The 27,954-nt window shown below is 37.4% G+C and overlaps 1 protein-coding gene across 3 annotated transcripts in view; it reads left to right on the forward strand.

Annotated features, from left to right (window-relative positions):
- Positions 1–19,141: 19,141 nt before the first annotated feature.
- Positions 19,142–27,954, forward strand: part of LOC306666185 (serine/threonine-protein kinase Sgk3) — a 114,769-nt gene continuing 105,956 nt past the window's right edge. The window contains exon 1 of one of the 3 annotated variants that reach the window (XM_079148114.1): positions 19,142–19,562. The gene's annotated coding sequence lies outside the window, so the exon portion shown is untranslated. The remainder of the gene's footprint in view (positions 19,563–27,954) is intronic. The other 2 variants (XM_079148109.1, XM_079148112.1) reach the window with 2 other exon arrangements.

A 27,954-nucleotide genomic window follows, 5' to 3' on the forward strand; every position in this document is an offset into this window, starting at 1 on the left:
ACCCCTTCCCACCTTTCTTTCCCTTCTTCCTCAATAGCTTACAAATAGGAAAGAAAACATGTGACCCTTGACCCTCTAAGTTTGCAAAGCCCACATTCTTAATAACTGTATTATCTAGCCCTCGGTTAAGTATAAAGTTGTCATTTTTCTTTGGGAAAAAAGTTCTTTATTGTGTTAAGAAAGAAAATCTCCATATCACGTTATTTATTTGTTTACTTATTTACATTTTTAAAAACTGAGACATAATACTTGTACATCTTTATGGGGTACATTATAGTACATGTATACAATACATAATAATCAAACCAGGATAATAAGCATTTCTATCTCTTTAACTATTACCACTAATTTATTAAAGGTTTTAACTTTAAAAAAAATTTTTTTTTCAGTTTTATCAAATATTCATAAGGAATCCCTGCCATCTCCCTTGCCTACTCTAGCTAGTTCCTTGGGTCTCTTGAAATCTGGTCTTCCCACTCTGACCTCCAGGGGGCACTGTTTCTCCTTTAATATCGTGGCTCAAGCATTTGACCCAATTCTCTGGAATACTGATGAGACCCAGAAAAATATTTTAAAACTTTACAAAGTGCTTCAGATCAACAGATGCCAAATGAATACAGGGAGTAATATACAACTATATAATCTGGTTCACTGAATGCAGTTTAGACAGTATGGTGCTTGACACTAAAAGGTATCTTCCCTACCTTCCTTCCCTTATAAACACAAAACAGAAATCACTTTTTCCTACCTTGCACAATATTCTCAAACAAGCTCAATTATTCTAAAACCAAGATTGATAAGGTTAATTATACACAAGGACCTCCTTCTAAATTCTAGGTTCTAGTCTCAATATCTGCCTTTTCTTTAGAGGATGAGAACTAAGCATGCTAGCCCTCTTTTGGGAAGATGGTTGCTATGGTTTGGGTATTGTTTGTTTCCCAGAGATTTGTGTGTTGGAATTATGGTCCCCAGTGTGGCAGTGTTGAGATGGTAGAATTTTTAAAGAGTGAATCCTGGTGAAAAGTGACTAGGTCATGGGGGTTCTACCTTCACAAATGGATTAATGCTGGTCTTAAGGAGTGGGTTGTGTCTCTGGGAAAGGGATTAGTTCCCAAGAAAGAGGTTGTTTTGAAAGAGCAAGCCTGAGCTGGGCATGATGGTACATACCTGTAATCACAGCTACTTAAGAAACTGAGGCAGGAGAATCAAAAGTTCAATGCCAGCCTGGGCAATTTAGTGAGACCCTGTCTCAAAAAGGAAAAAAAAAAAAAAAAAAAGAGCTGGGAATGTGGCTTAGTGGTAGAGCACTTACCTAGCACATGTGAGACCCTGGGTTCAATCCACAGTAATATACTGGGGTGGGAGGCGGCGGGGGGGAGGAAACAAACAAACCTGGACCCTCTCCATTCTCTTGCTTCTTTTTTACCATGTGATCTCTTCCACACAGGCAACCTGCCTCTGTTTCATACTCCCTTTGTGATGTGGTGCAGCCACTGGCCCTCACCAGAGGCTCACCATATGGGGACATGATCTTGGATTTTTCAGCTTCCAAAACTGAGCTAAATAAATCTCTGTCATTTATACATTCCCAGCATCGGTATTTTGTTATAGCAACACAAAACAGACTAAGATAATGGCACTGCCTACTCCTAGGATTAAGATTTACCCTGTTGTTGGGAGGTGGTTATCTATGAATCTCGTATTCTCACATATCTTGCTCATTCTGTCAAGAATGTAAGACCTTGATTTCTCGTAACATATAGATCATCACATAACCAATTGCTCCCAATGCTTTGAAGTTATTTATTTCCTGTCAGTTTCTATGGGTAGTAATCTGGATGCAACTTAGCTGGATGCCTCTTGCTCAATTTCTCTCAAGGTTATAGTAAAGGTGTAGACTGGGACTGCTGTCACCACAAGTCTTGAGATTATGTACTTCCAAGCTCACTCACAGGGCAGTTGGTGGACTGCAAGTTCTTATTGACAGTTGGTTAGAACCATATATTCCTTTTACCACATAAGGCAATTTACCACAGAGTGAGTGACAGGGAGAACATCACAGAATGCCCAAGACAGAAGCCACAGTAACCTCATCTCTGAATACTATTGTGTCGTATTCAATTAGTTAGAAGTGAGTGAATAAGTTTAGCCTACATTCAACTGGAGAGGTTCTAAAAAAGAGTGAATACCAAAAGGAGGCAGAGACTAATAAGGGTCATGTTAGAGGCCTTCTACTACACCACTCTATCAAATTAATTTCTCCTTATAATGTTTGCAATTTTGGTGGGGGAGGGGGTGCTGGGAATCAAACCCAGAACCTTCTAGATGCTAAACACATGCTGTAGCACTGAGTTACAACCTTAACCCCATTTACAATTTGAGGGATGAGAGATAACATCTCTGGGGCAGAGAATAAGCTAAGTTCACTGCTTGCTATAAAAGCAGTGGGTCTCCAAGCTCACTATTCCTCAGCTACAATGCAAACCCACTGTCTGGGCCCTTCATGCCACACTTGTAAAACTTGGGGGCAAGAGGAAAACAAATAAAAATATGCTGATACTCATGTTTTAAATTTTTTTCTGTGCTATGAATAATCAAGTTCTCTCAGCTATCTCATGCAGAAACCAAAGGAAAACTTGAATAAACCTAGCTTCACTTGCTTTTAGTTACTTGCTTTTAATTGACTTTAAAAATCATTAGTTTTGGAGGTCACATGGCTGATTGATATATTATTAGTCTCCCACTAATTTTGTTGTATAACACCTCATAATAACGGTTGCCTAGGATACTTTTTAGGGACTTCAAAGGCATTTTTAAAGAATCAAAACCATTTACTTGGGCCTGAGCAAGGGTCTGATGAGTGACCTTTTGACATCAGGAAGTTAAAAACTCCACTCTCAGCCCGGCACAGTGGTACATACCTGTAAACCCAGGGACTTGGGAGGCTGAGGCAGAATGATCACAAATTCAAAGTCAGCCTCACACTAGAACAGAAACCCTGTGTCTAGCAGAAGAAAAAGTAGGCCCAAATCTTCATCACATAGGCCTAGGATCTAACTTCCTTAACAAGACCCCTAAGCAAGAAGTGAAATCAAGAATCAATAATATAATGGATTCAAACTAAAAAGCTTCTTCTCAACAAAAGAAACAATCAATAATGTGAAGAGAGAGCCTATAGATTGGGAGAAATCTTGACCACATGCACTTCAGATAAAGCATTAATCTCTAGGATACATAAAGAACTCAAAAAACTTAACACAAAAAATAACCCAATCAATAAATGGACTGAGGAACTAAAAAGACACTTCATAGAAGAAATACAATCATTCAACAAATATATGAAAAAATGTTCACCATCTTTAGCAATTAGAAAAATGCAAATCAAAACTACTCTAAGATTTCATCTCACACCAGTCAGAATGGCAATCATCAAGAATACAAGCAACAATAAATGCTGTCAAGGATGTGGGGGAAAAGTTACACTCACACATTGCAGTGGGACTGCAAATTGGTGCAACTACTCTGAAAAGCTGTATGGAGATTCCTCAGAAAACTTGGAATGGAACCATCATTTGACCCAGCTATCCCACTCTTTGGCCTATACCCAAAGGACTTAAAATCAGCATACTACAGTGATACAGCCATGTCAATGTTTATAGCAGTTCAGTTCGATGCAACAGACATTATTACCTTATGTAAGTATATGACTGTATGACCAATGTGATACTACAACATGTACAATCAGAAGATGAGAAATTATATCCCATTTATGTATGATATGTCAAAGTACATAAATGCATTCTACTGTCATGTATAACTAATTAGAATAGAGAAGAAAATTAGACTTCAATGTAAAGGTTAGATCTAAAGTGTTATTACAAAAAATAGATTTAAAAGTGTACTAGTTTTTAAAATTTTTTTAATGAATGAAAGGGGCACTGAGGATCAAACTCAGGGCCTCATGTATGCTAGGTGAGCATACTACCACTGAGCCACAATCCCACCCCAGAAGTGTACTAGTTTTAAATTAAAAATCTAATAGAGAGAAAAAAAAAAAAAAAAAAAGCCAGCCTCAGCAATTTAGTGACGCCCTAAGCAACTTAGTGAGAATCCTGTCTTGAAATAAAAAATGAAAAAGAACTGAGGATGTTGCTCAGTGGTTAGTCGCCCTGGGTTCAATTCCCAGTACCAAAACAAAATAGTTTCAGATCATGATAATGCCATGAAGTTTGATTATGCATGTGTAGATCACTGATTATTTCACCTCCAATCACCTTTCCCCACACCTTATATAGCCTTTCTTATTTATCCCATACATTTCCCCAAACCCTATAATCAAGGAGGCAGATTTAAGATTTGGGTCTTCCCCTCCACATTCTTCTACCTTGAGAATAAACTCTTTTGCAAAACTCATCATCTCAGTGATTGGCAAACAGTGTGGCTGGTAAAACCGTGTGGTTCAGTAACAATGTCTTCTTCTAGCATCCCTGAAACAGTAACAGGCTAACTTCTTGACTGTAAGATAAAATCACAGACCTGACAGTTTGAGTCAATAAGACATCATCATCATAATTGTGTACAACTCTGTGAGGTTAACATTTACACAAGAGATCCACATACATATTATATTTTATTTAACAAACATTTGTGCACCAGTGCACATTCTAAGTTTATGCATATAAACTCAATCATGAGGTAGGTACCATTAAAATTTCCCATTTTACAAATATTGGAGAAGAAGGAGCACAAAGATGTTAAGTAACTTGCCCCAAGTCATGTAGTTCATAAGTGTAAGAGCCCTGTTATTCAAACAGAAACAAATACCAGCAACCAGGTACAGGGTCTTTGACCCGCTATATCATTCTGTGTTAAGGATTGGGGGCAGAAGAGATGATGAAATAGTTAATTCCTTACACTTGTGAGATCATCAGTTTTGAGCTTTTCATTCCTAACATCATAATGTTTAAGCTCTTTTTTTTTTTTTTAAAGATAAATTCATCTGTCAAAAGGATAAACACTTTGATTTGGTGTGCTTTATTTAGCTCATTAGGATTTGATTGAGAAAACTGGTATCTAAGATAGCACTTTACCACTGAGCTATGTTTCCAGTCCTTTGAGAAAATTGGTATCTATATAGGACTATGTATGCAAAAACGCTTTGTTCACACAAAAACCTGTACGAGAATGTTTGTAGCAGCTTTATTCATAACTGCTAAAACTTGGAGTAACCACATGTCCTAGAGTAGGTAAAAGGATAAATACACTAGTACATCCTGATAATGGAATATTTTTCAGCTCTAAAAAAGAAATGAACTATCAAGCCAGGAAAAGATTGTAGGAGGCCTGAAAAGTATACTACTGAGCGAAATAAGAGTCAATCTGAAAAGGTCACATACTGTATGAATCCAACTACATGACCCTCTAGAAAAATCTGTATCAACAGCAAAAAGATCCAGAGTTGAGTAGAGGCAAGAATGAGAAGGTGAAACTCAGAGAATTTTCAGAGTAGTGAGACTATTCTGTACAATACTGTAAGGGTGCCTACAATGTTATTATACCTTTGTCCAAACCCATAGAATGTACAAGATAAAGAATGAGCCACATTGGAAAATATGAACTTTGGGTGATAATGATGTTTCAACATAGGGTTCAACAATTTTAACAAATGTCCCACTGTGGTGCAAGTGTTGATATGGGGGAGATTATGCACAGAGGGGCAAGGAGCTTATGGGAAACCTTTTTTTATCTTCTCAATTTTTCTATGAACCTAAAACTGGCTTAAAAATAATAAATCTATTTTTGAAAATACTTTGAAAACTGTAGTGTATGGTTTGTTTGTTTGTCTTTGCAGTACTGGGGATTGAACCCAGGGGCACTCACCCACTAAGCTCCACCTCCAGCACTTTTAAAATTTTAGACAAGGTTGCTAAGTTGCTCAGGCTGCCCTTGAGCTTGTGATCCTCCTAAACTGCAGTTCACTTTAAAAAATGACATGATGTCCTCTCCAGAGGGCTTGTGTAGCTCTGCCCCTGTGGCCTTGTTTGTTGCCACGTGGTTGACACCAAGATCTGCTGCCATCTCCAGTAGTAGCCAAGACTCCAGGGACACTTGCTGCAGCAGCCTCTGAGTGTTTGGGTGGCTGAGCATGTTGAAAAAAACTTCCTAGGCTCCCTTGTGCAGGAAAGGTGCCTCACTGGTCTCTTCTCAAGAGAATTTTCACTTATAACCATTTGACCTTGAGAAGGGTGTGGTCTTACCAGCTCCTAAGATGCCCTCAGAGTCATCTTATTATCTCTAGGCAAAGTCTTTAGCATTTCTTTAGTGGTAGTAATGTCTTTAACAACTGCAACTTCCTTAGTCCTAGTTTTACTCCAGCCTTTCAAGTCCACATTTTCCAAATCTTTCGGCTCTGCTTTCTGCTCCTGATCATCACAATAAATTTGGCTAAAAGCCGCCAGCAATACCCATGCCACTTCCTGAATGCTATGCTGTCTAGAAATTACTTCTGCGAAATTAAGAAATTCATCACTTTTAAACTCAGCCTCACAACACAGGTGAAATGCAGACAACTTCTCAGCCAGAACATAACACAAATGACCTCGAGTCCAGGTACAAATAGTGTCCTCCTTTTCCTCTAATCCCTCTTGAGCCCTGTTTTCACTGTCCACAATCCTAATGGCATTCTGGTCTTCTGAGCTCTGCCAGAATTGGCCATTGGCCATTAAGCTCTGCTTACAACACTCTAAAGCATTTCCAGCTTGCACTGCTAAACATCTCAAAATTCCTCTGACCAATTCTAAAATTCTCCCCAAACATGAACCACACTGTCAGGTTAGTCACAGCAATTATATTATAAAGCTGCTCCCCCGCGCTTTATTTACACTGCATTCATTTCCCCACCTCCCAACTTCTTGTCAGTCTGTGAACGTCCTAGCTGGCTATTGGGTTCATTAGTCAGCTTGCAAGTATCCTTCTCTGTTATTGGTCCCGTAAACCCACAGGATTCAACTGCTTAAGGATAGCTCCCGGCCATTTTCTCTCTCTTCTCCTCTCCTCACTTTCATGCTTCTCTCTCTCCTCCTCGCTTTCATGCTGTCTCCTCCATTTCTCTCTCTCCTGCTTGTGCACCCTTTCTCTTTTCCTCTCATTTTCTTTCTTGCCCTGCAGGGAGACACTCTGTCTGTGTGCTTAATAACTCCCTTATGTGAGTTTCCCGTGTCCGGTGTGGTTTTCTGGGTTCTTATAGTAATGACCCCACTTCTCAGTACCAATTTTGTTTTAGTCAGCTGTTTTTTGCTACTGTGACTAAAAGATGTGACCAGAACAATTTTAGGAGGAAAGTTTATTTGGGGGCTCACAGTTTTAGAGGTTTCAATCCACAGACAGCAGCCTCCGTTCCTCAGGGCTCCAGGTGAGGCTGAACATCATGTCAAAAGAGTGTGGTAGAGGGAAGAGGTTCACATGATGATCAGAAAGCAGAGACAGAGGTCTCCACTTGCCAGAAACAAATATATACTCAAAGTCATATGCCAATTCCACCTCCTCCAACCACCTATTGGGGGATTAATTCACTGATTGGGTTAAACTCTCAAGACCCAATCATTTCCCCTTGAACTTTGTTGCATTGCCTCACATGTGAGTTTTTGGGAGGATACCTCACATCCAAACCATAACAAATATATACAAGTTTTAATATAGTTTTTTTTTATAGTGCATCATTTTGAATGAATATTTTCAAAGTCTTATGCCATTTCTTTTGACTGAGCAGGTATTATATTAATGTTTTTGCAGACACATAAATTGGATTCATGCTGTTTTCTATTAAAATTATTAGCATAATCTTGATATCAATTATTATAGAATATGACAGATTAGTATATCTGTCAATGTAGATTTTTCCCAAAAGTGTTTATGTACTATTAATGAGAAAAGGAAAAAAATACCAGGTGGCCTTAGTATGTTTAGAGCCACTCTAATTATTGGTTAGACAGGTGTCTTTGAAAAGATTCTGTGGAAAAGTTCAGTCAGTGCCCTTCTCTTGGATGCTTCAATGCCCACAAGAAACCTCCTTTGCCCTTAGAGTAAACTACCTTCTCCACTCAAGGAGCTCAAACAAAATCTAACCCAGGGACTGGGGATGTAACCCAGAGATAGAGCACTTGCCTGTCATGTGCACAGCCCTGGATTTGATCCTCAGCATCCCACAAACAAGGGGGCTTTGTAATCTAGTCTGATCTTCCCACACCTTCTCTTTCAGCACCACTACCAGTGGTAATACTCTCTGGGTCACTGTTGGTGCCGATGGTTTATACTAGTGGCCTCAAATTGGCAGATTTACTTGATAAATATGTTTCATTTGACCTGCACAGTATTCTAAGAAAATATGACCTAGTTTTCTAGCATCTCAAAATTATGCTGTTTCACACAAAAATATATATTCCTAGCTTCTCCCTGTCACACCCCCCTGCAGTATTAGGGATTAAACTTAGGGCCTCACCTATGCTAGGCACATACTCTACCATGGAGCTACATCCCCAGTCATTTATTTTTATTTTGAGACAGGGCCTTGCTAAGTTATCCAGGCTGGGCTTGAACTTGTGATTCTCCTTCCTCAGTCTCCTGAGTAGCTGGGACAGATATGCACCAGTGTTGTACCACTGTTGGCAGTAAAATTTACTTTCAATAGTTATTGTTTCGATTATTTTATTTTATTTTATTTTTGGTACTGAGGAATTGAACCCAGGGGCACTCTACCACTAATCTATATCCCAGGTCTCACTGAGTTGCTTAGCACCTTGCTTTTGCCGAAGCTGGCTTTGAACTTACAATCCTCCTGCCTCAGCCTCCCGAGTCGTTGGATTATAGGCTTGCACCACTGGATATAATTTTTTTTTGTAATTGTCATGTGACATCATCATGAGGTCATCATCAAGAAGCCATAATGGGTTAAGTTATTGTAATCCAAAAGGATTTCTATTGCTTGAAGGATAATCTTATTATATGATAAACCAAGTACTTGAAATTTGTTATATACACTAAACAAAAATGAAAAATTTGGTGAGTTAGCATGGTTTCCAAAACTGAAAAAAAAATTGTGAAAGACAATTTTCACATGTCTACACTTGCCTACATCTTCTGAAGCGTTCCTGATTTATCTGTACGTGTCTTTGAACCCCATGCCTTACACTTGCTAGATAATTGCTCTACCACTGAGCTACAATCCAGCCCTATCTATACATATTAACAGCTAATTTGTTTTCTATTTGCTGCTGTAATAAATAGACACAAACTTGGAGGCTTAAAACAGTAGAAATTTAATTATCTTGCAGTTCTGTGGGGTAGAAGTTTGGCCTGGGTGTCACTGGGCTAAAATCAAGGTGTTGGCAGGACTGTGTTCCTATTTTGGATGCTCTAGGAGTGAATTAATTTCTTGCCTTTTCTAGCTTCTAGAGGCCATCCACATTCCTTCACTTGTGGCCCATTCTACACATTCTAAACTTTGTTATATGTTTCAAAAATGATATTAAGTATTGTTTGAGGGTTGTGACCATTTTCCATGGTCACAGCTTCATATGTTGTTTCCTTTCTTTTCTTCTTTTTGCAATGCAGGGGATTGAACTCAGGGCCTCATGCATCCTAGGCAAGTGCTCTATGACTGAGCTATTCAACTCTTTGATTCTTATATTGCCTTCCTCTTATACTTTCAAGGGCCCTTATGATTATGTTGGACCCACCAGTGATAATCTCTGTTAAGATCAACTGATTAGCAACCTTAATTCCATCTACAACCTTAATTCTCTGCCATATAGTGTAACATATACACAGGTTCTGGGGACTAGACTGTAAACAACTTGGGGAGCCACCAATCTGCCCATATAATGAGTATTTATTTTATATATATATGTATATTATTTATATATGTACATAAATTATATATACATTATATATTATATATCAAATACATTATATAATTGAAATTATATACATTATATATATAATTTAAAAATTTACCATGCATGAATTTATCTGATTAAATTCTCACAACAACCCTATAAAGTAAAAGTAGATTTTACAGTAGTGGATTTTTCTACTTTTACAATAGGAAAACTGAGGATAGGGAAGTTAGGAAATATGCCTGGGTCCAGGGTTGGTAAGTAACAAAGTGAGCCCAGGGCTGTTTTTCCTTTAAAAATCATGTCCTTTGTCACTGGGCTATATTAAAATTTATTCAAATTGTATTTTTCTTTTTGTTTCCCAATAAAATGAGTATTATTGTGAAAATTGGATTACTTCATAGAAGGGATAACTCCAGAAGAACATATCAATTAAAATTCAAATAAGCATATTATTTCTATTAGCAATAAAATTGCTTTAGTGTGCTGCTTATATGTTATCATCGATTTTTGGTAACTTATTTTTGCTTTTCGTACCATGACCAGAATTTCTGAACTGTTAGCACTGCTTTGCTTTTAAAAGTTAAACTGGTATACATTCTTCTAAGGCTTTGAGCTTTGACTTTGCTTATTTGCAAAGTTGAAAAGTAAACAAGACCCCAGACATCATGTGGTCCAGTCTTGCCTTGAATACCTCAAATCACCACTTTTTCATTGCTATTTAGGGAGAAGTATAGGATTCCATTTTAGGCATATTCAAATTTTCATTTATATGACCTCAGTTTCCAACAGTGTGTTGTTCTACCTGCTTTTCAGATTATTATTCTTCAGTGCAAAGAAGTAACAATGAATGTAATTTATTTTGGTCACAGATTGAAATTACAAATAATGAGATAAAATCTGAAAGAGGTGACTGCAGCCAAACAGAATGCCTGTAAAACTTTCCAGTGGTATAGTACTAGGCTGGAAGAAATACATAAGACAGAAATACTGTGGTAGTTAGAAATTGCCATGTCCTGAGGAATATACTCAACATTGAAAATGATCCACACAGCATGAGGAAAAATTAAGGTTCTTTTCTCAGTTTTCTCTCTCATGTTGTACATATCTAGAACATAAAATCCCTTTGAAAGTACTGTGCATATTTGTACCTTGCCCTGTCTCAACACACTACTTTGCAAAGGAAATGTTTGTTGAACCAGTAATGTGTGTATTCACATGATTGTCATAAGAGCACCTTGCAGATATCCAGAAGAGAAATAAGTCATAACGGTTCATTTAAACTACATAAAAAATAAATGGGTGTTCAAATGACCAGTTTCAAATTTAAATCTAAATCTACAGTGGACGGTTAGCTATTTAAAGGCTTGGAAAAGCTGGGCTTGGGCATGCCTGAAATCCCAGCTACTCAGGAGGTTGAGGCAGGAGGACTGTGAATTCCAGGCCAACCTGGGCAACTTAGCGAAACCCCAGTCTCAAAAAATTATTTAAGTAAATAAAATAAGATAAAGGCCTGAGGGTGGAGTCAGAAACGTGATACTGTGGAGATGGTTTGTGGGAATAGTTCCTTATTATATGTTTCATAAATGATATTAAGTACCGTTTGAGGGTGGTGGTTATATTTTTAATTTCTACTTCTCTGACACTAGTGTGGTTCCTAGCACACATGAGATACTCAAAAGAAGGAAGAGAACAAATGTCATTGTGTTTTTAGACAACTTGATTTTGGATATATGCTTTTATCCTTAAAAATATTTCAGCGAGCCAAGTGTTGTAGCATGTGCCTATCATGCTACAACTACTCAGGCTGAGGCAGTAGGATCACTTGAGCCCAGGAGTTTAAGGCACACCCACTTATAAATCACAAATTTGTAACCTTTTACACTAATATTTGTATACATTATAAAACACAAATTTCAAAATTTTAAATGTAAAATAATACACTCAAAATAATTTAATGGTATTTTATTAATAATATAAAGGTCTTTTTGCTTCCATCTGATGCTTTATTACTTGGTAGTTCATTCCTTTTTTTAATCTTGGTTTGACACTGTGATACAGTGATTTGAAGATTAAGTTCTAAGTTTAGTTAGAATCTAATACTTCATTTTCATAGCTGTCATAGCTGAAAAAGATATTTCAAAAAGACATTTAGATTTAAATAGAAGAAATTCATTGTCTTCAACTACACCTATTAAGGTACTCATTTTCTTTTTCAGTCCCATCAACCAGTTTCACAAACATTTTTGCTGAAGTTTGACTAGTAAATTTCCATTTTCTCAGCTACCAGTGGCAATTCTTGCAAAGGAAAGGCACTGCATTTTATCTTTTCAAAAGATGTTTAAGACCCACTAAACGGGGCACTGTAAGGGAATGCCTGTAATCCCAGTCACTGGGGAGACTGAGGTAGGAGGATCACAAGTTGGAGACTAGCTTGGCAACTTAGCCAGACCCTATCTCAAAACATACATTTTCAAAAAGGACTGGAGATATAGCTCAGTGGTAGAGGACTCCTTGAGGATCCACTGAAATTCATTATCGGAAAAATCTAGAAAAATTGTGTGTTCAAGTTTATTGTACACTGAGTTAGCATGTCTTTTGTTCACACACAACACATTTTTTCCAATAAAAAATCACACATTGTTGAACATATTTCCAAATATTTTCAAACACTCATAAAAGTTCTTTCAAAACACAAATACACTTAAAGGAGGGAGGATCCCTATCACTCATTGCTAAAACTTTGCCATAAAAGAAAACTCTGTGTGTGTGTGTATGAGAGAGAGAGAGAGAGAGCGAGAGAGAGAGAGAGAGAGAGAGAGGAAGACAGAAAGACAGAGAATTATCCTCTATGTAGCATACTACCCAAAGGCAGTATCATTCATCTCAATAGTTAACTACTCTTCAAGTAATAACAGCTAGTGCTTATGTAATGCTTATTTTGGTGGTAGATATTATAGTAAGAGATTTCTATATATAGTTGTCTTTTGTATTCATGGAAGGATTGGTTCCAGGACCCCCCATGGATACCAAGATCTGCAGAGGCTCAAGTCCCTTATGGCACAAAAAAATGGCACAGCATTTGCATCTAGTCTGTATACATATACTTTAAATCATCTCTAGGTTATTTATCATACCTAAAACAATGTAAATGATATGTAAATACTGTTTCTATTTTTAGGGAGTATGATAAGAAAAAAGCTGTATATACTCAATACAGGCACAATTCTTTTTTTTTTTTTTCAAATTTTTCAATACATGGTTGAATCCACAAATTGTGGAACTCTCCGTTGGAATGAACATAGTAACACACTTCATCTTCAGAACAATCCCAATCAGTAGATACTGTTATTTTCTCCTCTTTAAAAAATGAGGAAACTGAACCCAGAGGTGTTAAGTGACTTGCCCACGATTACACTTAGTGAGACCCCTGTCTCAAAAAACTATTAAAATAATAAAATAAAATAAAATAAATAAAATAAAATAAAATAAAGGCCTGAGAGTGAAGTCAGAACAAAGTGGCAGAAAGGCATGTGATTCTGTGTGTCATCTGGTTAATGGTGGAAGAATGGTCACAACCCAGGCAATGTAGATCCAGGATCTATGCTTTTTAGTCACATGTATCTTAAATACTTTTCTGGGAGAAAGAGTTTTCACAGCCACACCCTAGTTCAGTATATAGGCATTTTACAGATTATGCTGAAAAGATTTGTCTTTACAAAATTAACCACATCAATGACCTTCTATGCTACACAAAACTGCAGTAGACTGTGTATAAAGCCATCCTTGACAACCTCTTCAAGTTGTGGAAGCCCATCTTTCTTAGGTGACCTTACACAGCTCAAGTTTGCCATAACTGGGAAAGGCCTGTATAGGATGAGCAAGTCAGTGTCAACATGTATTTTAAATAATGAAGCTTCATTTCTGCCTTTTTTTTTTTTTTTTAGGTAAAATGAATAGACATTTGCAATATTTTCTTTCTGAACTATAGTAGATTATCTTGAACACTTATAAGATATGTATCTTTCATTTTTGGTCATTTGCTTCAGTAAATAAGAAGACATTTAAAATCACCCAGCAGAAATAGTTTCAATAAAATAGGTGCAGAGCAATTTGATAGGGTAATCAAAACAGCTCCTTAAATATAACGTGAGAAATAAAAGGAGGCTGAGGTCACTGTTTAAAAATCTTATAATGGTGAAGTGTAATTTCAAATGTAACAATAGTAGGTTGCATTATAAGCGCATGCATTGAAAAGAGAATGCTCTCATTATGTTAAGAAAACATCCAATCCTTTCTAGACATATATGTCTCATTCTATATAATCATCTAAAATCTACATAGGGATGTGGAGAATTTTTGGAAAAATCATATAGGTCATGAAACATAAAAGGTATGAGAAAAAGTTAAAAGCATTGGGGTTACTGATCGTAGAAAGCCTAGAAGAATGTAAGTCTTCCAATATACGAAGAGTTTTAATCCTAAGGGGTCTATTTTAAGTCTTTGACATTTCTAGTTGAGCCAGACACCGATTCCTTATAGAATTAATTGAGGAAATAACAGCAATGCATCACTTCAAGCCAGAGGCTATTAAGCCCTTGCTTTTGAAAGGGATTCTATTATTAATTGCACATAATTGACAGTAAATAACTGAGTCTTCAAATGAACAGTATTTAAGAAAAACTATTATTTCCCACCGATAAGCAACTAAAATAATAGTTATCTTCAAAGTCCACCTAGCACATTTGAGCTCAAAGTTCTAATAAGATTCTCTGAACATAGAAACTGCTGACAGGACTTATTTACATAAGTTATTGTCTACTATTAGTAGACATCGTTTATGTACATAATAAAAGATCCAAACAAGATGGGAAAGGGATAAAAAGGATGATTTTTATTTTATTTTGATACTTAGAATAGATTAAGAGACAATGAGAGTTACCTAATAGGGAAGTATAATAGTTTTCCTTTAGATAATCATCGTTTTGGGAGGATTTAAAATAATTTCTACCTACTTTTCAAAAAGTTGATTCTAGTAGTAAGGTTCTGATAGTTTAACACTTCCCTTTGGTTTTTCTCATGAGTCTAACATAGAAAGTGAGAAAGTCCTGTGATCTGAAAGTCTTATATTTTATCCTGAGACAGTTTTGTTTTAAAATGTAATTTCCTCTTAATTAGAAAACATACTTGAACCTCAGGCATTTCAGTTCAGGTTTTGAGTTTGAAGTTGGTTGATTTGGCTCAAGAAATGCTCTTGAGCTTTGGGCCTTCCACCTGCATCCTCCAAACCTCAAATGAGCACTCACTGAACCATTTTCTAGATCAAAGAAACAAGTTAATTCCTGCTCTGTGCTAAGGAGGTATTAACTGGTCTCGATTTATTATTCTGTCTCAGTTCTCATGAGTGTCTGAGTTTTTCTAACTATACTTGGCTTGCTTTGTGTTTTATTAAGTTATTTTGCTCAGAAAATTCAATAAATTAGTCATTTTTGTTTTCCCACATTCTCACTCATTTTTACAGCATGCTTTTCTTTTAAATTATATTCAAGCCAATTCATGATTAGGACTATATCTTAAACTACCTTCCCCATAAAAATGTTTTTCTTTTATTTGAGGTTGTGGGATGCTGCGATTGGTGTATCACCTGATAAACATAGCTGGAAACTATAGCAACAACTCATGATGTCTGACCCATTTAAGTAGGCGAGACTGTAATAGGTTGAAGGAAAAGATGCTCTAAAAGCAAATAATATGACTCAAAAACATCTTTGCTTTTGTAACCATGTCACTGGTTATTATTAACTCTCCAGACTGAACAGTTTATGTGCTATAAAACAAATGTTCTCATGAATACTGGCCCTTACTTTTTTTAACCAATTGACTTATGAAGAAAAGTCATTCAGGCCCTGTAACTGCCATTTATTCCATTTTTCTCCCTAATAGAAGTGCTCTTACTTGTATTTGTTTGCCCTTCACCTCTTCTAAGGTTACAAAAAAGAATTACAAATAACAGAGGGCATTATTATGACATAAAAATAGTAATGCTTCCATAGCAAGAACCATTTCAGACAAAAGATTTTCCATTTTGAATAGTGGAGGATGAAACCAAGTGCTCATTTTCGTTGGAATATATTATCTAAAATATTAAATTATCTTGTCATGCAGTTAGTTGCTTTTTAAAAAATGTTTGGGTCAACAATTTACATCATTGTCAGTTTAAATTGTCCCAAATTCTGAACATATCTTAGTATTTCTTTTATGATTTTTTTTCCTGTTAGAACTTCTAAATTAAAAATTTTAAAATCTTTTAAAATTTGATTACATGACTACAAATGAAATATATAATATTGGCATTTTTATATCTGTTTCAGAGCTAATGGTGATGATTGTCTTCTTCTGTCTTCTGCTGCTATAACAGAATACCAGAGAATGTGCATTTATAATTTAACAGAAATTTATTTGGCTCATAGTTCTCCAAGCTGAGAAGTCCAAGAGTATGGCAGTAGCATATGGTAAGGACCTTCATGTTACATTATCCCATGCAGAGGCAGAAGGGCAAGAGAAGGCGAGAGCAAGAGATGATGAAACTCACTTTTATATCAAATCCACCTTCCCAATAACTAACCCTCTCCCTTGCTAATGCACAATCCGTTCATGAGGACACAGGCCTTATGACCTAATCACCTCTCAACACAGTTGCATCCAGGATTAAGTTTCAAGAGAATAAACTTTGAAAAACACTTTTTTTTTTCTCTTCCAGTACCAGGGATTGAACCTCTACCAATGAGATACATCTCCAGTCTTCTTCTTTTTTTTTTTTTTTTTGTATTTTTAATTTTGACTGGGTCTTGCTAAATTGCCAAGGCTGGCCTTGAACTAGTGATTCTCCTACCTCAGCCTCTCAAATTGCTGGAATTACAAGTGTACAGCATTATGCCTCACTGGAAAACACTTTCAAACCATAGCAATCATTGATATTATGTTCTAGGCATTCTACCAAGTTAATATGATCCTAATCGACAATTGGAAGATATTAAGCACTCTTATCTGTTTTGAGGAAGAAAAAATACTATTATATCCTCATGTTACTAATGAGACGAATGTTCAGAGAGATGAAATTATTTGCCCATGGCAGAAAGGGAAAAAGCCAGAAGTTAAACCTGGGTCTGTCCCATTCTAATGCTTGTTCCATAATTTCTACTCCACAAATATTGGAACCCATACTCTGACCAAAAAATCCTAAAAACTAAAAACCAACTTTCTCTATTTTAAAATGTGTTTACATGAAACTAAGGCATAAACATCATCTAGACATTCAGCTGAACATTTAACTCTTCTTTTACAGTCTAAACAAATTGGAAAGCTGAGTCCTTACCTATAATCCCAGCAACTCAGGAAGCTGAGGCAGGAGGATTACAAATTATAGGCCAGACTTGGGCAACATACCAAGACTCCCATCTCATTGACTTGGGAGGAAAGGGGACAACTTAAATTGGAAGCCATAGAAAATGGGGATATAATCTATATCTTTATAAGGGAATATGTTTAAAGTGATCAGCATCAAAGTGAGCCCTTAAAATTAATTTTAGGGACTGAAAGTGTAGATCACTGATAGAGCACTGGTCTATGATGTGTTCATATATGAGGTTCTGGGCTCCATCCCCAGGGGTAGGAAATTAAGTGAGAAAAACCTCAGTGGTTTCTGAATATATTTATCTCTTCTAGTTTTTTTGAGAAATCAATCTATTAAATTGCAAGTCTCAAATTATAAAGGTAAAATACCCAATCTCTTCTCAATTGAAAGTAGTTCATCCCCTTTTCTATCTTAAAAGGTTTATGCGTTGTGGTAGGTGGGGTGTGTGTGTGTGTGTGTGTGTGTCCTTTACAGCAGGAATACAAATTTATCCTGGAAATGTTGTAATAGTTCCCAAATGTTTGTTTAAAAAAAAAAAAAGTCAAAATGTGATGATAGCTAGGGATTTGTCTTTAAAGTGAGAATGATGTCATTCCACTTGATGTTTATTGACACAGAACTTCCTTTTGTCTGGGAAAAAATTCTGACTGTGAATATGGCTTTAATTAAGAGATACACTGATCATTTGTTGATTTTGTTCCAAGGAAGGAACTTGTCTGTGCTTTATTGTGTGGATTGCTTTGTGCGTGGACCACAGTGAAAAAGATTTAAAGGACCATTGGCAATGTGTAGGTTTGCATCTATTCTTATATTCATATATGAATGCCACTGAGAACCTTTGTTTAGAAAGTTCTGTATGACTATTATGTTTCAAAGTATAAAAAATATTTTAGTTTATAATTCACCTTTTTAAGAACGAGGTCATACGGTGGTATGGACAGTAAAAATGAATATTCTTACCATTACTTGTGGGGCTAAGTCTTTGAGTATCATTTTAAAACATAAGAAAATGTCCCCTGAATTTAAGGAAGTCACACATGGATCTCAGTTCCTCTAATTACCTTTAACAGTTTACTTGTTCACAGATCGTGGCAAATTTTCTGGAATCATCTAATCTGAAGTATAGATCATTGCTTCAAAATCTGAAGTGTGACATGAACATGGGAATCTTTAGTTGTTCAGGTCTATTTTCAAGTGATATTGTATAAAATCTAAGCTACAATGGGTTGTGGGACAACAACAAAACCAAATCCCCTCTACTTCAAAATCTTAAACCACTTTACTCCACAACCATTGAATCATATAATTCTTAGTTTTCAATTCACATTCTGTACCTCTTTATCTTATCTGGAGAAAAAAGATAAAATGGTGGGGCCTAAAATGCAGCTTCTGCAGTCAAAGAATGAGTAACAAGCTGTTAAGCCTGCCCTCAGTTGATTTGGACATTAACGAGATTTAAGTTAGTAGATGTAAAAATATGCACATAAAGAATATTTCTCCGTACAGAGGATCTGCCAATTTGTGAAAGCTCTGGCCTATCTATAAACACAAAGGCCAAAATTCTGCTGATTGAAAAAAAGTGGAAAACTTCAAATAATGTTAAATGAAACATACTTGTTCTCCTAAATTATCTGGATACTTATTTCATTTCTCTAAGTCTACAAAGCCACATGGCCCCCCATTCTGTTCATGGGGTGTCTCGTCCTCTCTGGTGGTCAAGCAGTCTTGCTCCCTACACAAACTAAGGTCATTTCACGCCTTGGCCCGGCGCTTTGGCCCACGCGGCTCTTGGGCCCCAGGGAAGTGGTCACTATCAGCTGAGCAGCGGGAAACCACAAAGGGTCTGCGTTCGTAGGAAGGATCCACCAGGGTCCTGTTGAACTTTGCACACCGCGTGACAGGGGCAGACCGTGCACGGTGGCCCGGCCCTTCCCGCGGGTCCTCGGGGAAAAGAAGAGGCTGGTTTCCGCGGCAGGGGCGGCGGGCCTGAGCCCGGCTGCGCAGCCTGCAGCCCCTGCCCGACGCGGGCCGCCCCCCGCGCGTCGTTCCCGGTTGTTGGCCACACGGGCTGGGAGCGGGCTCCTTCCCCGGCGGGCGCGCTGCGGCTGTCCTCGCCGCCCCGCGGGAGGAGCCGCGGGCCGCCGTGACGCGTCAGGGAGGAAACGCCAGCGCCTGGCGGCCCTGCCTGGAAGGAGGAAGCGCGAGCGCGCTCGACTCGGCGCCCGCGGCGCCGGGAGGCAGCACCGCGGAGCTGGGTAGGTGACAGGCCGGCGGGAGGGTCCGCGCGGTCCGGGCTGCGGTCGGAGCCCCTGCGCGGGAGGAGACGGGGCGGGGCGAGGGCTGCCCGGGCCTCGACTGCTGCCTCTCCTCGGAGCAAACGTGACTTTCCCGGGTTCCCCCGGGAATCTCCGAGAAGATCCGCAGGGAAAAAGCAGTGCCCCCGCCCAGCCCCCGACTCTTTAAGTTTGTGGTCTTTGTTTCCTCGAGGTGATTTCGGACTGTGCTTTGACATTCCTAAACGCCCGAGGGATGTCGGTGGAAGGACATTGTTACCCAGGGCGCAGCCCGGAGCCTGGAGGACCCGGGAACGCGGAGGGTAGAAGACCCCACCTGAGGAGGAAGTGGGTGCGGGTTACCTGCGAGGCTCGGGATGCGGGCGGCGCCGCAGGGGTGGACAGGAGTCCTTTACCTGTTGTCAGCGGAGCTATTAGAATGAGACTTCAATGCGTTGCTGTTCTTTTAAGTTCTCAGTGACTTGAACCCTTTGCGTCTCTTTACAAGTCAATCTCTCTGTTAATTCTCACAGTTTTAGCATTTTTCGTGATGGTTACTAACATAGAAACGAGAGCATAACGTAACATAGAGAAGAGAAAGGATTCATCTCTCGGAACTTCAATTCTCACTTAATTTTGCACGATTATTTCTGAACAAGAGTAGAATTTCAACCCGGCACAACAGGCGCTATATGGTGTATTTGAGACTAAAGAATAAATATAGAGCACTACAATTTCAAAATCTTTGTCAGGGTGAAATAGACTTGTGTAGTTTGATTCTCTCTCCCTTCTCATTAGGTTGAGTATTCACCCAACCCTTCCCAAATAAAGGGAAGTGCCCTCTTTATTTACCACTTAGCTCTTCCTACGCAAGGGGTTCTAAAGTGCTCAATAAATATTAACTCAAATTCTTGACTCGAAATATTTAATTATAGCGGTTCTAGCCATGTAGATACTGTATACTTTAGTTCTCTGAATGTCATAGCAAGAGCTGGAAATATTAGAAGAAGTTTCAGGCATATTTTAGCGCTGGGTGTGCCTTCTGGCCCCCTTGGCCACCACTCCCATAAGGCAAGCCGCCACCCCTGCATTCCCTGGGGAAGCTAGTCTGTAGCTCGGGGAACAAGACCTGTTGCAAGCAGGTCTCACCAGATCTCAAGCGGCTTCTGTAAAATGGTCTTGCCATTTTACCATGGAGCCCATTAGCTAAGTGGAGAAACCAGAACTTCCCCCTTTTTCAGCTGCCACTGCGTGGAGCCTCATTTTGTTTTTTAAAGGAACTTTGTTCCTAATATGTTTGACAATTCATAGGACATGGCTTTAGATGCCAGGGTCAGATCGAACTTGACATGGACAATAAAATAACATTTTTGTTTGTACACATCCATGTAAATTACGTTTCCTAATTTTTACCGCCATTTGCTGTTGGTAACAGAGTTGGTGGATCAAACTAGTATGTGTTCATTTTGTATATATGTCAAATATATGATGCTTTGTGTATATATATACACATATACATATATATGTGTATATGTATATATATATGTATATATACATAAATGATTCTTTTCCAGAATAAAACGCTCTCTTCAAAGAGCACTTTGCCTGATGGCCAGAGGTTGATGGAGATCTGAAATGGGGACTCCTGTGTGTGCATGTGTACGTATCTGTCTGTCTGCCTCTCTCTCTCTCTCTCTCTCTCTCTCTCTCTCTCTCTCTCTCTCTGTCTCTCTCTCTCTCTCTCTCCCCCTCCCCCCCTTCTCTCTCATTTAGTTAAATTTCCAGGGAGGTGATTAAATGAGACCATAAACCTTATTTAATGGGATTATAAAGTACCTCTTGAAGAAGGAAGACTCACTTTCCTCTGATATAATTTATGGCACAACAGACATTAGTAGCACTCATGAACTCTATTCAGCCAAGATACCTAACACTTTCATGGTTTACAAAGTGCCTCTAGACATGCTCAGATGTCAGCAGAGAGTCCTTGTGAGGTTGGTAGCCATTTTTCATTCCCATTTGTATAAGTGAGGAAACTGAAGTTGAGAAATGTTAACATGATGTAGCCCTGATTACACAGCTGGTGAGAGGCAACACTTGAATAGAGAAGCATGTGGAGAGAGCCTGGCACTTACAGGCCTGTAATAAACATTTGTGGAATGAATGACTCTAAACGACTTCAGATATCTTGTGTACACCTCTCATAATTGATTTGTGCCAAAGAGATTTCCAGGCCTAATCTAGTGCTTTTTTATCTATAACATCTGGTATACTACCTTTTCTACAAAAGGGACAGGAATACCCTCTGGACTAATTTCTTTGGATTTGTCATCTCTGGTTTTTGAAAAAGAAAATAGCTTAGTTATTTTTTATTTTCCCCTCTCATTCTGTTTTTTTCCCCTCTGATTTTGAAAGTGTTTCGACTGAACACATGGTGTTAGTGTTTGTGTTGACAGCTTTCTTCTGTAGATTCTAAGCTACTTGGGTTTATGATCAAGTTCAAACACACAGTGTTTTGTCTTTTTTGATTGTTTTATTTGTTTCCTAGGATTCAAACCCAGGCCCTCATATATGCTAGGCAAGTGCTCTATTACTGAACTATATTCTCAGCCCTCATTTTTTAATAAGTGTCTTAGATCACTCAGTGTGTGTGTGTGTGTGTGTGTGTGTGTGTTGAAATATTGCTATTTAGTAAAAAGTAAAAAACAGAAAAATTCTCAACTATTTAGATCCTTTAAGCATAATCTTCTGTATATTAAGTATGTGATCTCAGATAGAAAAATTTCACTTAGAAAGGAAAATATTGTCATTACCTGGTAGAAGAAATTGGGAAGGGTTATCAGGGAGAAAGATGGGATGGCCTTCCCTATGAGGGATATTAGGTGGTAAGAAAACTTTAATGAAGCAGAGTGAGTCATTTGCCTGTCAGCCTTCTATCTGAGAGTGGGATAAAATTCTTTTGAAACCTGCCTTGCTTCAGAAACCACTTTTACCTTTTCCAATCCTCATGGTTTCTTTCTTTTTTAAAAATTCATGTAAATTACTGACTAAACTGCTGATTCATGAAACTCAAGTTATGTAACATGTTATTCCTGATAGAAACAGCTCCCACAGTATTTTAAACCACTCAATGTCTCTGTTTTCCTTTACCTGTTTCATTTGTATGTGTAGACTTTATTCTTATTTCACTTTTACATTCTTTTTCATGGAGAAAGGTGCTAAATCTGAGAGGTGCCAATTCCACATCCTTAGTTCACATCAACAATAATTCTAATTCAGCACTAGCTTTGAGTTAATTATCATTGCCAAGGAAGGTAATATGGAAATGAGACCTTGAAGGTCAATTCAGAGCAGCAAAGTAAAATTATATTGCCAGTCTAAGATTGAACCTGAGGGTTCTCAGAGGGAGTTAGAGCAGTGTGCAGCATCCTTACTCTTGTATGATTTCTCAGATCCTTTCCTGTTTCCCATGGGTCCTGAAAACCTGCCTAAACTTACCTCCGTATAGCCTCCTTTCTTGTATTATTCAAAACTAAAATCTGTTTTTCTTGGGTAGTGTTCTGGGTGAGTGAAGGAGGAAATGATATAAGGGCATTGTAGGGTAAGCGACTGATAACATGTTTTATGGAAAGAAAAATAGGAGGTATATGGATGAAATAAGAGCTATAAATGAGATTTCATGGGGAAAGATTCCTATGCGGTACAGCTCTGCTTCCCCTGTGACCAAAAGCATAAGAAAGACCTATAAGGGATTGAAGTCTGGGAAGGACTGGACATATCTGTTGGCATGAGAAAACACTGGTGGTCAGAGTTCCTTTGTACCGCAAAGTGCAGAACTATTCTTACAGGTATCTCTTTCTTCAGGCCATGAAGTGAGTTTGTTTGCAGATGATTAAAAATGCAGAGGCTTGATTTAGTGTCTTTTAAGAGTAAGGTTGATTTGACAAATTTTTCATTGGGCAATGGCCTAGATTTTGTACACTTTTAAAGCTTTTGAGAATGCCTGTAATGTTGAGATGATGTCTATTCTTTTCACTGTTCTGAGATAACATTTCATTCACATGGCCTATATTAATGAGCATAATTCAGGTTAATTGTTTCCATTTGGTTTCCTGGTATATTTGTTCAGTTAGTTAATACCAAACATTTTGTTCTCTATTGGCAAAATGGATTTCATATACAATTTATTCATATACAAAAATGGAACTCACTGATGGATTAATCAGAATATAGACTGCTAGATGAAATATCTTCAGGTACAGAGATACTTCTCTAAGACTCCACTAATTTGCTTACTTGAGTTTGGAAATGAGAAAGAACTATATTACTCCAGGGTTGGTGTTTTTGTTGTTGTTGTTGTTTGTTTTTTTGTGTTTGTTTTTGTGTTTTAAAGATAGAATCTACTTATGTTGCTTAGGCTGGCTTCAAACTCCTGAACTAAAGGAATCTTCCTGCTTGGTCTCCCAAATACCTAGGATTACAGGTGTGCCATTACTAACTTGCTCTCATTATTTACTTGCTGGCTTTTAAATAAAAATAGATTAAAGGTAACTTAGAATGATGCAGTTTCCAATTCAGTATGCCAAAATTTGTCTATCTATGACCATAGTATAAATTATATAATGTAATGCACATGCATTTTTGTGTGTGTGTTTTTGTGTGCTCTCACATGTGAACATCTAAAAGGGAATTTGGGGATCATGGCCTTAGTTTCCCAAGAAAATACTAATTGTACACAGTTCCCCCTATTTTTTAGTTTGTGTCATATTTTTATTTTTATTTATTTTAACTACTATTTTGGGGGCACTGGGGATTGAACCCAGAGGCACTTTACCACTGAGCTACATCCCCAGCCCTTGTTATTTTATATTTTGATACAGGGTCTCACTAAATTGCTTAGGGCCTTGCTAAGTTGCCAAGGCTGGCCTTGAACTTGTAATTCTCTTGCTTCAGCCTTCCAAGTACAAGTGTGTACCACCACACCCAACTGTGTCATATTTTTAAACATTACTTTTAATTAAAAAAATGCGTGCCTTTAAATTCAAGCAGTTGAGAATCATGTGTAATAAAAAGTCCTTGCTATTCTAATATTACCCACAAAGATAAACGTGGCTAAGTTATTATGTGTCTAGACCTTTTTCCTTGCTTATATAAATTTCTGTTTATATATGTACAGTTTTTAAATGAGAATTATCTATGCAATTTATTCTTTTGTTTCTTATTTAACACTTTCTCATAGACTATTGATTCTGTTATTAGTTTTGACAGTTGCATAGTATTTCACTTGATAGTTGTTTATTTCTATTACTTGCCAAAATAGTACATGTTTTTGAAAAATAAGAGGGAAGAATAAAAATCACTATTGTGGGTGCTTTGTCATGTACCTATGGTCCCAACTACATACATGGGTGGTTAAGATGGAAGGATATTTTGAACCTGGTAGTTTCAGGAGAACATAGGCAACATAGCCAGACCCCTGTCCTTTTTTTTTAAAAAAAAAAAAAAAAAGTCACTATAAACCTATCACTCCTTATAAAAACTATAGCATTTAGAGTATAGCCTTCAGAATTTTATTTCTGTGTTCACATACATATTTTCAGTGCCATTTAAGAAACATTCTCTTATACAGGCTTGCTTTGTTGGTTAGAGAATCATGCTTATGTAGCCAACCAGCATCACAGATTCCATGCACCTTTGAACTAGTTATTTTACTGTGTTTCCTGGCCACCTGCCATACCCCAAACCTGGCTAACACTCTTGGAAATTTATACTACTGCTCATAAAGGGGATGAGGTGAGGGTGTGTGGATGAACTGACAAATCCTTCCAAATCAACATAAAGCACATATCCTTCTAATGGGGGTCAGTCAATATTCATATTTTAAGTACATCTAAAATACAAGATATTTAATAAGAGAAATGATAAAGTATTCTCATATGATTGATCATAATCACTAAAAAAGCAGCAGAAATAATGGATTCAAACCAAGGGAAAAGTGGCTTCTCTAAAGTTCAGTTATAAATCAAAATGTTGAACTTGAGATGTTTTGAAATATTCTCCTAATGATAAGCACATTGTTTGAAGTAATAGTTTTAACAGCTCTGCCACTAGTGGTGGGAATAGGTGACTTTCAAGTTTCTTATGATCCTATTACAGTATAGGCTGTCTCCAGGTTAGAAACAGTGTACTTTCATGCACACATCTCCCTCTTTATATACTAATTCCACCAGTTTTTCCACACGGCATGTCTGTGCTGACATCTCCCTTTTCTTCTCCAGGGGCACACATATACAAACTGTGGCCCACACTTGCCTCCTATATCCTTTTGTGGCCTCCTTTCGAAGAGTTCAGTCTCCTTTTAAACCTTGTTCTTTTTTCCTTTACTTGCATTTCCTGCTTCAAGAAAATTTCTCTCTATCCTTTTCTCCATCTCACTCTCTTCATTTTGGTCTTCAGCAAAAAAGATAATAATCATGGTGATACATTTAAGAGCAGGCCTTTAATAAGGAAAAAGAAAGCTTTCAGTTTGGAAGGAAAGGTAGACATTATAAAGAACAAGTGGTTTCAACCTTCAAAGCCCTTGAGAATACCCAGTAATTCCTTTCAAAATATCCACAGAAGTCTCCACCCACCTCCTTTTCTCTAAATAAGCTGTTTTTCCTTAAGCATTGGCATGAACTAAAACATTTTAAACTATTTATAATTATTTTTGTTCCTGTGATTGCAACAGCATTGTTGTGTTCTATTTTTCTGTTGAAGATCAGTCATATAATGGGTTGTGTAGAGTGTCCTGGTCTGGAAAGATAACTCCCAGATATGACTGCTGTTCCTTTTAGAAAATATGTCTAAAGTTTGAAGTATCTGGCTTAAAAATAACCTCCCCCTCCAACTAAGTTGAAGACTAAGAAGCTATTCTACTGAAGGTTAGCAAGCCTTGAGAAGTAGTATATCAAGATTCTTTTCCCTCCGGATTTTCATCAGCAGGGATGTGCAGGGGTGAGATCCTGGATTGGTTTGATCCTTGGGAATCAGATAGGAAACAATATTGGTTCTACAATGCTAGGTCTCCACTAGAAACTTCCACAAGAGATAGAGATGAAGGAGGGTCAGGATTGATAGTCCACTGCATTACCAACTTCAACTCACCTGTAGAGGTGCTTGGGCCAGCCGTGATGAGAATCTTCACACCAGCACAATAGCAACTTATACTGCACCACAAGTAAAGGCATATGTTTTCATAAATATGAATCAGAAAGATTTTGAAAAGATGTTTTTCTTCAGTCTCTTAGTGATATGGTACTAAAATTGAAACATGACAAAACCTAATTATTTGCTTATTTGGATTGGGACCATTGTTAATAAATATTTGGAAGACTTTAAAACTACTTTTTAAAAAATGGTTCTTGGGGCTGGGGCTGGGGCTCACAGGCACTTGTGAGGCAGTGGTTCGATCTTTAGCACCACATAAAAATAAACAAAATAAAAGCATGCTGTCTATCTAAAGTACAAATAATTTTTAAAAAATGGTTCTTATTTTTTATAATTCTAAATCATTTATAGTTGATCGTTTAGTTCATTCTGACATGAATACTGTACTTTTGTTTGTAATTGATCTTTTTTTATCCCATTCTCTCTTATCAATATTGGATTTACTTTTTTTTGTCTGTAAGGGATTTTGTTGAATTAATGAAAGACAAAATACTTAAATGTTTTAGTAGAGAAAAATTTTAAGAGATATAAGACTATGTCCCTTTTTTCCCCTTTGCATTTTGTGTCTTCTTTAGAGTTTCATTATTTCTGACTCTCACAAACATTGACATCATTTATTTTCTTTTCCTCATTTAAAAATTTTTTTGTCTCTTATTTTTGTTGTTCCTTTTTAAAAGTCCACTCAGGTGTGAACAAAGGCCCTGTACCATTGAAGTTATTTATTCCTTTCATTGAACTTATTAGGATTAAACATCTGCCTGTGAGATTTATTTTTTATTTTATTTTATTTTTAGTTGTAGATGGACACACTACCTTTATTTTATTTATTTATTTTTATGTGGTGCTGAGGGTCAAACATGCTAGGCAAACGTTCTGTCACTGAGCTACAGCCACAGCCCAGGTTGTTATTGTTTTAAATTCTGCTTTAACAATACATGCATAGTCTCATTTCAAAACTAGTATTTTGTAGGCATCTTGCCATGGCTTTGTTCCCCTTCACTGCTTTCAAATGCAACTATTGTTCATTATGAAGCCTTCCATTAGGAAATTCTGATACTGCAAATACAGCCAAACCCTAAGTTTTCATTGGCTTATTTGGAAGAACCACTTAATTGAAATTATCTGCAGTATTTTACCAACTGAATACTCAGTTGTTTCCTAGTTG

The sequence above is a fragment of the Sciurus vulgaris genome, assembly GCF_902686455.1.
Source record: "Sciurus vulgaris genome assembly, chromosome: 1".
Lineage (NCBI taxonomy): Eukaryota > Metazoa > Chordata > Mammalia > Rodentia > Sciuridae > Sciurus > Sciurus vulgaris.